We start from the raw sequence: 10,444 nt of genomic DNA, 5'->3' as shown, positions 1-10,444 counted from the left end.
AATTTCTATCCTTAGCTTAGGATCATTTAGGGCACATAGGCTTTTTTTTATATAAAATCTCCACTGTTAAGTCATTAGCTCGAACCTTTTTCTTACCTTCGATTAATTTTTCACTATCAAAATATCACAACAATGTACTGTCACAATCCTTTCAATCAAGATAATTTGAATTCTAAAATAAGTAAACATCATTGCAGTCATAAATCTGAATATCAAATCTAGCCTATTCCAATATATCTTTTTATTTGGTGATTGAAATATAAACACCAGTATTTCACTTTGCACTCAAGAAATCTACCTTTACATTCCTCTAACTAAGGTGATAATCAAAACTGAAGTCATAAACTTTCATTGATTTGGACCATTTTCTTCTCATACAATGTCTCTTTCATGGTAAATATAATTCTTGAGATACTAAAAATCTGTGTAAATACTGTCTACTCCGCAACTCATATGACATAATCTTCCAAGATCCATTTATATTCCCATTTTGTAAAGAATGATTCAAAGCCAGTATATGAAATTATTGTATACTGATTAAATCCACTGGTCATGAAATAAGCGCATAAACAAATCAGTCCTTTCATATAAAAAAACCTTTTTGCACTTCTTTTTCAGGATAAATCACCTATTCAATGTATGTTAAAAGCAATTGAGAGTTATTATCAAAGTCATCACTTCATAAGTTTTCACTATGTCCTACATGATGACTTAGGGGAAATAACATGGTACAGCTTAATACATTTTCAGCATCTACACCATAAACCTAAGTGGGCTGGCATCAAAATTCTTATACTAAAATAATGTAGTGGGTACAAAAGCAAGAAATACTCTCCAACAACTTCACATTTCTACAATTGTGTGAATAATTTGTCATATATCAAACTTTGCAAAAACATTTTTGAGTGTCCTTCAACTCATGGTATTCTATCTTGCACTTGTTAGAATACTAAAAATAAATCACAAATTCAACATAGATCGAGAGACATTGAAAGCTATTAATATATTAACAAACTAAACAAACAATCTTTAATCAAGATTCAAGATGTAATAACTTTATCTAAAATTTTAGCTCTATTATAACGTCGCAAAAATAATCCTCAGATATTCTTTTGCCCATGCCGACTCTTGAAAAAAAATATATTCATACATCATCAAAGAGGCCACTACAAATTGATTTATTTATGATTAGACTATCTCATCCACCAAACTTTTTTTTTTTTGAAGTCTATCGATGCATTGTCATCTGGTTGGTGTCATTAAGAAATAATATCATAATTTATAATAACAATCATCAGTAATATTAATCTATGAAATACTCAAGTTATGTACATAGGCAAATATTTAAGTAATAACCACAATTTTTTTTTTACCACGTATTATGCTACACAAGCTATATATGTGAGTTCTTGAAAAATTAAATCAAAACTAATAGCATTCATGATCTTCCATATTTATAAAGTCTATACTTTCATGTTTCTAACTAGAATTCATACATAGAATTTTCTATAATCATCAACCAACTAAGTTGGCATACTATCTACTATAACATCTCAAAATAAACCATCAAATTTCTTTTCTATAAATCTCAAATGATAATCTCTCACATCAAGTGTCATCACAATCTAACATCACCAAAATAAATACATTTAGCATAAAAGTTTAATCATAATGATCATCTATAACTAATCCCTTGAATTTTCCTTATCATAATAGCATATATCATTAGATAATATTTTCATAAGCCACATATGTCAAACATGCCTCCAGTTAAGCTGAACTAATTCCTTTATATCCAGGAAAACTAAACAAGGAATTTTGTAATCCATGAATCTAAAATCATATATCTCTATAACTAAAATTGATCCAATAATATTCATATTGTCCTTAATCAGATTTCAAAATAAAACATCAACTTTCATTTCTATGCACCAAAATCCAATATATATATTTTTCTTTCATTACTTAACCATCCCCAAAATCAATTAGGACCTACAGCCTTCCAAAATCAATTAGGACCTACAGCCTAGGCTCTGATACCATCTTACTGTCACGCCCCAAAACTGCAGCGAAAAATTCATAAATACAGGGTACGTGACAGCAGCGACCCATGCACAAGACAAGTCTTATGCATGAGTCAAGCATGACACTTATATCACATAGTTTATCTCAAAGTATTTATAAACATGCTGATGATAGCAGTTCAGAGCAAACTATATGTATATACTTATAAATGTTACTTACATTCCACAACCCTTACCGTTATAAATATTTACAGCGCAAAACATTCTTTTTGCTGAACATATCACCACTGGCAATTAAACACTTCTCAACCATGTCCATGATCAAAATTTTGGATCATCGCTTTTCTAACTCAGATCTGAAAAAAATTTGAAAACAACGGGGTGAGCTAAAAAGCTTAGTGAGAACATTTCCCACTAGAGTCCTAGATAACTAACAATATAGTAATAAGTATAATTCTCAAAATAACAATTTATAAGTTTTGCATCAGAAATTCAAAATAGCAAAATACGATCCGAATATCATAATATTATTGTCTTCAAGAAAGAATGCAACAATTATATTTTCTTTCTTATGTGCAACTGAATATACTGTGACATTTCTTGGAATCAAACCCTTTTTAAATCAAGGTAGACATTAAGAAAGAAAAGAAATTACTAAATTGGGTACAAAACCAGAGGACTATTATTTTCTCAATTTCGCAGTCAATTGTCAAAATCTTAAATCTGATAAGTCGTGTTCTTCGAATTCTCGTTCAAATCTCAAAATCATAAATCTATTACTGTCAGGCGATGTGGATTCTAGAGGTAGCTTCTACGGGCTCTAGAGGTGGCTCCCACCGCGTTCATACGGTGTAGCACTTAGCCCCGTATAACACTTAGCTCCACATTTCCAGCTAGTAATTCATGAAACACAATAATCACCTCATATGTCACACTAAGGCTACGAATTATAGCCCAGTAGCATGGGAATGCGTAAACGCATCAGATAACAGATAATTTCCGGGAATCGAATGCACCTAACACTGTCATAGGTTACTGACCAAATACAGAAGGGCCAAGGTCAATACAGAAGGGCCAAATAAAGGTGCATTCACCATATGACAGGCAGAAACAATCCATAGTGGACTTTTCGAGGGTTTGAAAACATCGAGATCACATGTCAAATGAATAATACTTTGCATATCAGAATTTACAGATATTTTCAAATGAAATTGACAAAGTAAAGCTTCTCATTTCTGTTAAAACAGTTTACGGATATTTACTTTTTCTTTTATCAGATACTAAGTCACGAAAAATCTTTGAATCCGTTAAACTGTTGAAATGTGGTCAAAATATTTATTTTCTTCAAAAGCTTCAAATAAAGCAATTCCCACAATTATTTGAAATCGCTTAAGAACCAAATTCACTTTTCGTAGTTCCTATAAAATCAAATTGATTTTTCATATCTTGTACGAAATCAGCATCGTAATTATAGGATAGACCACAACAAAAATATATGAAATCACATTTAACTTTCATATACACAAAATAATAGACTATTTATTTCTCGAGCACAAATTTATTCCAACATAGTACTACGTGCTCATGCAATAATATATTACAAAAATACTAGTGAGAAATGAACTCACCTCTAGTGGATACGACTTCCCCAAAATATTAGTCTCCTAGATATCAACAGGTTCCTATAATATAAGATATAAGACTAATTACTAATTCAAGACAAACATATATTATAGGTAAATCAATTCAAAATCTAGAGCCTAATAAATTCAGATATAATCAATGATAATTAAATTCTGCAGTACATATGAGTTTATGGTTATCTTTGGCAATTCATTAAAATTTTATAACTCTCATATACTAGTTTTCTTTTTTTTTTACTTATTTTTATTTTATATATATATATATATTTTTGTTTGGAGTTGTTACACTTTTATTCATGGATCAACAGCGACAAAATGAATAGCTTAAAATGGCACATTAAGCGAAACACTGTTGTTTTCTGTATGTATTCTAAACTATTAAGGTCATTCGCCCCAAGAGTTTAAAACCCTTGACACTAAGGTACTTCAAATATTTTAAGTCATAAATTTGAGCATGCCACTTGGAATTGCTCATTACAGTTAATTTGATGCACAAGAAAGAAGGCAAAAAACTGTTGTTTCCTATATGCATTCTAAATTATTAAGGTCATTCATAAGTCGTAACACTTTCATTTGAGTGCATAATACACACTTCCTAACTGAAAAATCTCAAGCTCAAATTCTAGCAATAGGATCATCTCCTAAGAGAGGATAGGAAATTTCCTTAAGCGAAAAAGGAAGCAAGAAACAGAAAGGAATTATTATCATCTCAAAAAATCATTTTCAAAAGGAGTAATCACAAGCAAACTGAACACATAATGCAAAAATTATGCTTCTTGTCACATTCGTTAGTCATGTACCTAGGCTTGCCTAGATGAGGCACAGTCTAACTGATACACGCAGGCCAAGTTCATCAAATAATCAACTTGAACTCTCATGGTGGACCATCTAAACTCAAGACACATATTGTTCATATTTATCTGAATCCTCTAAAATGCCTGTATAAGAGGGCTGTGATCTAAACATTTACTAACCTTATTTAAACATTCTTATTCATACTAATATTAGTAAATTGTTCACCTTGGAATCATTTGGTGCATAATGCAAGTATCAAATTTGCATATCTTTTATACACATCCATTTTAGGGAATAATAGACAGTATGAATTTTTTGAATGAACCACAGTCAGTCAATTTTACCCCAAGGCACTTATCCAGTAACTGGCCTTAGGAGCTCTTAACCTAAGGTTGTATACTCTGGCTTTCATCTATAGGGCTCCAAGAAAGAATTCTCCTTGTGTTTGGTATATCTTGAAGCCAGCAGTGTTACCGTAATTCTAACATATCTAGAAATGAGGTATACTTTGAAATTTTGAACTAAACTACCGCAACATGGGAATTATGCAGTTAATAGTCAACATATGGATTTAGTACAATTCCTCTACTTTTGTTATCCATTCGAATATTTCTACTAACAAATACTTACTACAACCATCCATATATACTAACAAGAATATAAATGCTATTTTCCTAATTGGAAAAGTTTAGATTAGTGAATAGATTTTGAATGGTTAGATCTAAATAAGAAAACCACAACTGTAGTCACACTTGATTATTAAAGACCGCATAAAATTTACTACAAGCCTCTGACAAAGTAAAAAAGTTCCATTGACACTCTCTGAAAAAACATGAAACATCCCTAATAGCTCTTTCGACGCTAGAAAAACAAAAACCACGCCTATAGCTTTTGGTCAGCTTCTTGGTAATAATGACAACACAAGAATAACCTTCATATCTCTCTACACGGCTTTAGCCAACACGTGAATTACCCTTATTTCGGTACAGTCTGGCAGGTAAGGAAATAACCTCTTTGGTCAAGCGTGAGTATCACGCCCCTGGCTCCCTTGCTTTTATATAGAATGCCTTCACCATTATTTTATCTCATCTAATGTTACTGTTGTGAGACTAGTTTTCATAAAGTTCTCCTTCCAACTTCTTTCCATACTAGTACATGCTCTATGTTCCCTTGTAATATGGAGTTCAAGTTTATTTCAAGTATTATTCCTTCTTTACAATAAAATTGGATCCTGTGCTCAGTGAACTCTTGGAGTTGGATCAGATTGCTAAGAGCTGCCTCATGTGTGGGATCAACAATATCACTGCAAGATGGACTCCACTTTTTTCACCAGGTAAATTATTGGTGATGTAGATCATCTGTGTCTTCAATTTTTTCCTATCATAATAAGAATGAGAAGCATAATTACTCTTATAAATCACCCTTTCAATAAACTTGCAAAGATGTTATTTATCTAATATAGTGTCTTTTCTCTGATCTCTTTCATCAAATTAGGTCTTGTGACCTCTCTTGATCATTGACCCTTCAATAAAGCTTACACAGAAGAATGAATGAATCCTCTGGATTTGAAGAGTGGATCCGAACACTCCAAAAAGCTATTGGATTGCTGATGGAGTCCTTGTTATTGATGGAGACAGCTGATGTTTTCCTGACAAGAGCAGATTGAGGCTTCTGGTTAACAAAAGAAAAGGAAATGATATAACTACAGGACCTTCTTCAGTTGGATCGAAACTGTGCAGGGATTTGTCATCCTCAAAATCCAAGAAGCCAACTTCTAACACTCCACAAGTATCTGGGTCGTCCATAGTAGTTCATACTACTGTGTTACAATAGGACGGTGGGCACAATTTATCTTGCTAGACGGTTATGGTGTATTATCATCTCTATATGTGTGAAACCCCTTTCTTATATATATAGATAGATAGTTAGTTAGTTAGTTAGTTAGTACTTAATTTGATATTTTGAAGGTTTTTTGAAGTGGAAGGAGGTATTGCAGCATGATCACGTATGTGTAGTCTTGACACGTTTTTCAGACAACGCATGTGAATCAACCATATTGTTGTTCCGCTCCAGTTTCCTCTGTCACAACCTTAATTGAACATAATAGCTAATGTCGAACTGATAATGTAACATCCTAAATCGTGACTACTATATTCATGCAAAGAGTTTCTTTCTTTTTAGCACTTAACAGTTCAAAGCCTGTCTACATAATGAGAATATATAAGGACTTGAATTTTGCAGTCTTGATACTTTAAAGGACAACACAGCTTTCATACTTACTATGCTACTTCAAAAATATTTAGCTCAGAACATATCGTTCACAAACTACATTGGGTACATCATTTTAGACAAATATCATGTCTTCAATTTCTTATACCATGACCAGATTGCCAGAACTAAGGTAGTGTATGGCAGCTTAAAGTTTCGAGAAAACAAAGTGGAAATTCTCCACTCTCTCCCAACTCCTATGAAGTTAAGAAACTGAAGATTATAAGTTACTTTATTTGTTTGGCATATGAAAATATAATGGAGAAAAGTAGGAAGTAGGAACATATGCTGATATGGAGAAACTATGTATTATTCATTTCCCTTTTCACACAACCAAAATCTATCTAAAGATGAGAAAATTTGTACAATAATATTGTAGAAACATTCTGGAAGACCTCAAGCATCACGATCCAAAAACCTACTTTCTGCAAAAGAAAATGAAGGACAATACTAGAGGCATCAAGAAATCCTATGTAAACAATACCCTGATCAATTTCCACTCCCATTAATTTCATCACTGTTTACTTAAAATCTTTCATTTTCACACTGGATACGTCTAACATACTTAGTCTCAACTCTTTCTTTTTCTCAAATAGTCTCAACTCTTTCTTTTACTCAAACTTTGCTAGCTTATATTATGCTTTTCTCTCTTCTTACACTCTAACTGCTTGAATAAATACTAAGAAGTGTTGCAAATTATCTCAATTTGCTTCCTCGGTCTTACTAATTTCTATCTTCCAAATTTTTCTTTCTGGTAAATGAAATTATTATCATTACCAAACTGAACATTATCTTTCTCATTCCTACAACTTCAGAAATCATTATAAGATTTATCTTCCCTCTAATTACCTTATGAACTCTTTGTTACACTACCAACTCTCTTTATCGGACAATCTACCACTCTTACATTCTCCAAGGACGATCCAAACAAATGACTTGAGTTTTAAATGGTTTAAAGTGCTTGTACACTAGGGCGTTTTGGAATATTTTACAATCTAGATCATCAATCTAAGCAGTAAGTCATGCTAAATTGATCATTTTTTAGATAATTTGATACACAAGCAAGAAACTAAAAAAAATATGACTTTTTTGTTATTATGCATTTTATATGGTTTATATCATGTCCATTTTATCTCGTTGTGTAAATCAACTCCTGTCCAACTTTATATATTATTTTAAATGGTGTAAAAAGATCTTCAAGCAGCAATTTGAAGCTAGGATATCTCACTCCATTTCAAACTATCATCATCCTTTCTAATAACATAATCACTTCGCATCCAAACTCTTTAACCCATTGTCTTGTACTAATCCAAAATGTTTGATATGAAATTTAAAAAAATATTGAAATTACATAATCACTTCACATCCAAAATATTTTTGTCTTGAATGGTTAAGAATTATCAAACTTGCAAGTCTTTTACACATTGATTTTGGCATGGAGATTACAATGGAAGACATGGATATTGATGATCCACAATTAGATTTTCAGCAAATTCCGAATTACTTTGCAATTCGTGGCCTAGGACTTTTTAGCCTACACGTACACCGCAAATCCATATCCATAGCGATGTTTACATCCGAAAGTATAGAATTGAAACCCTAAACTTATTAATGAGATCACATGGGCTTATATAGGCCCCCTACAAACACATCTTACAAATAACCCCCTTAACTATACTAATATGTCAACACTCCTCCTCAAGATGAGCGAAAGATATCCACTAAGCCCATCTTATCACATCCTCTAATCATATCTATTGAGCTAAGTCCCTTAGTCAGATAATCTGCTGCCTGGTCTTTAGTTAAAACATGACTTAACTCCAGTAATCCACTGTCCAACTTCTCTTTGATGAAGAATCTATCGATCTCGATGTGTTTGGTTCTATCATGCTGCACTGGGTTATTAGCGATACTGATGGCTGACTTGTTATTACACCACAGCTTCATCTTTGCTCCTTGATCCAGTTTCAGCTCCACCAGCATACTCTTCAACCACAACAATTCCGCGACTCCCAAGGCCATAGCTCTATACTCTGCTTCAGCTGTTGATCTCGCCACCACTGACTGTTTCTTGCTCTTCCACGAGACCAAGTTGCCTCCTATAAAGATACAGTATCCTGAGGTGGACTTCCTGTCATCAGCACAGCTAGCCCAATCCGAGTCATAAGAACCCTCAATGCTCATATGTTCATTCTTCCTGAATATCAGCCCTTTTCCGGGGGCACTTTTCAAATACCTAAGAATCTGGTACACTACGTCCATATGACCCTTCCTCGGATCATGCATGTAGCGACTTACCACGCTCACTGCAAAAGAGATATTGGGACGTGTGTGACTCAAATAGATCAACCTGCCCACCAGTCTCTGGTATCTATCGCGATTAACTGGCTCTCCAGCCTCAGCACCCAGCTTGAACTTCTGACCGATCGGTGTAGTTACAAGTTTATACCCTAACATCCCTGTCTCTTTGAGAAGATCCAGTGCATACTTTCTTTGGGAGAGAACAATCCCCTCAGCTACTCGAGCTATCTCTATCCCAAGAAAATATCGAAGCAAGCTAAGATTTTTTATCTCGAATTCCTTACACAGTCTCTCTTTGAGTTGGGCAATCTCCTTCTCGTCATCTCCTGTACTAATCATATCATCCACATATACCGCCAGCATGGTAATGTGACCTCCACTTCGTCAAAAGAACACGGTATGGTCGGCGTTGATCTGCTGGTACCCCATACCAATCATAGCCCTCCTGAATCTGTCAAACCAAGCACGAGGAGACTGCTTTAGTCCATAGAGAGACTTCTTCAATCTGCAAACCTTACCTACTGTCTGATCTGTATCGAATCCTGATGGTATCTCCATGTATACCTTCTCCACTAGATCTCTATGAAGAAATATATTCTTCACATCTAGTTGGTGTAGCTTCCATCCACCATTTACTGCCAGAGAGATTAAGGTCCGAACAGTGCTTATCTTTGCCACCGGTGCAAAAATCTCATCATAATCGATGCCATATGTCTGACTATACCCTTTTGCCACCAGACGAGCCTTGTAGCGCTCAACTTGTCCATCTGAATTCTGCTTCACAGTGAAGACCCACTTGCATCCAACTGCTCTCTTCCCTTCTGGTAGTTTTACTAGCTCTCAAGTACGGTTCTTCTCAAGAGCTCCTAGCTCCTCGTGCATAGCCGCTTTTCACTTTGGATCCTTCTTAGCAACCTGCCAATTGTTAGGTACAGTAACATAGTCCAATGATGCAATGAATGCCCCATGTACAGGGTGGATGTTAGAATATGATACAAACTGGGCAAGATCCCAACCATATCTATCGGGAGGATTTTATACATTACTACGAGTAGTCCTCCGTACTGATATTGGTGTGGGAGGAGTAGGGAGAGGAATGTTATCACCTTGGGATGAAACTGGTGATGGTGTAGGTGTCTTAGGAGTCGGGACAGGTGTTGGCAAGAGACTTGACAGCACTAGTGGCACTGTAGGTACTGTTCCTGTAATTTGCTTACCCTTCCTACTATAGGTTAGTAGCTCCCCCTGATCCGTGGGCCTAACACCTCTTGTCTTAATTTTCTTTTCTTCTTCATTCTCCTGCTCCTCCTCAACCAATTCTCCCTCCCAAGGAATCGATACAGAAATCGATTTCTCCACATTGTTCACCGATCTCTCACCATTCTCCTCCTCTCGCCTCATACTTCTAGTATT

The 10,444-nt window shown here is 34.6% G+C and overlaps 1 long non-coding RNA gene across 1 annotated transcript; it reads left to right on the top strand.

The window, feature by feature from the left end:
• LOC109839607 lies at positions 5,570 to 6,534 on the top strand. Its single transcript, XR_002246674.1, has 2 exons — positions 5,570 to 5,795; positions 5,957 to 6,534. It is a non-coding gene; the product is annotated as an uncharacterized LOC109839607 (long non-coding RNA).

Source organism: Asparagus officinalis, chromosome 4 (assembly GCF_001876935.1).
Source record: "Asparagus officinalis chromosome 4, Aspof.V1, whole genome shotgun sequence".
Taxonomy (NCBI): Eukaryota; Viridiplantae; Streptophyta; class Magnoliopsida; order Asparagales; family Asparagaceae; genus Asparagus; species Asparagus officinalis.
The sequence above is the reverse complement of the archived record's forward strand: the minus strand, read 5'-3'. Positions and strand labels throughout refer to the sequence as shown.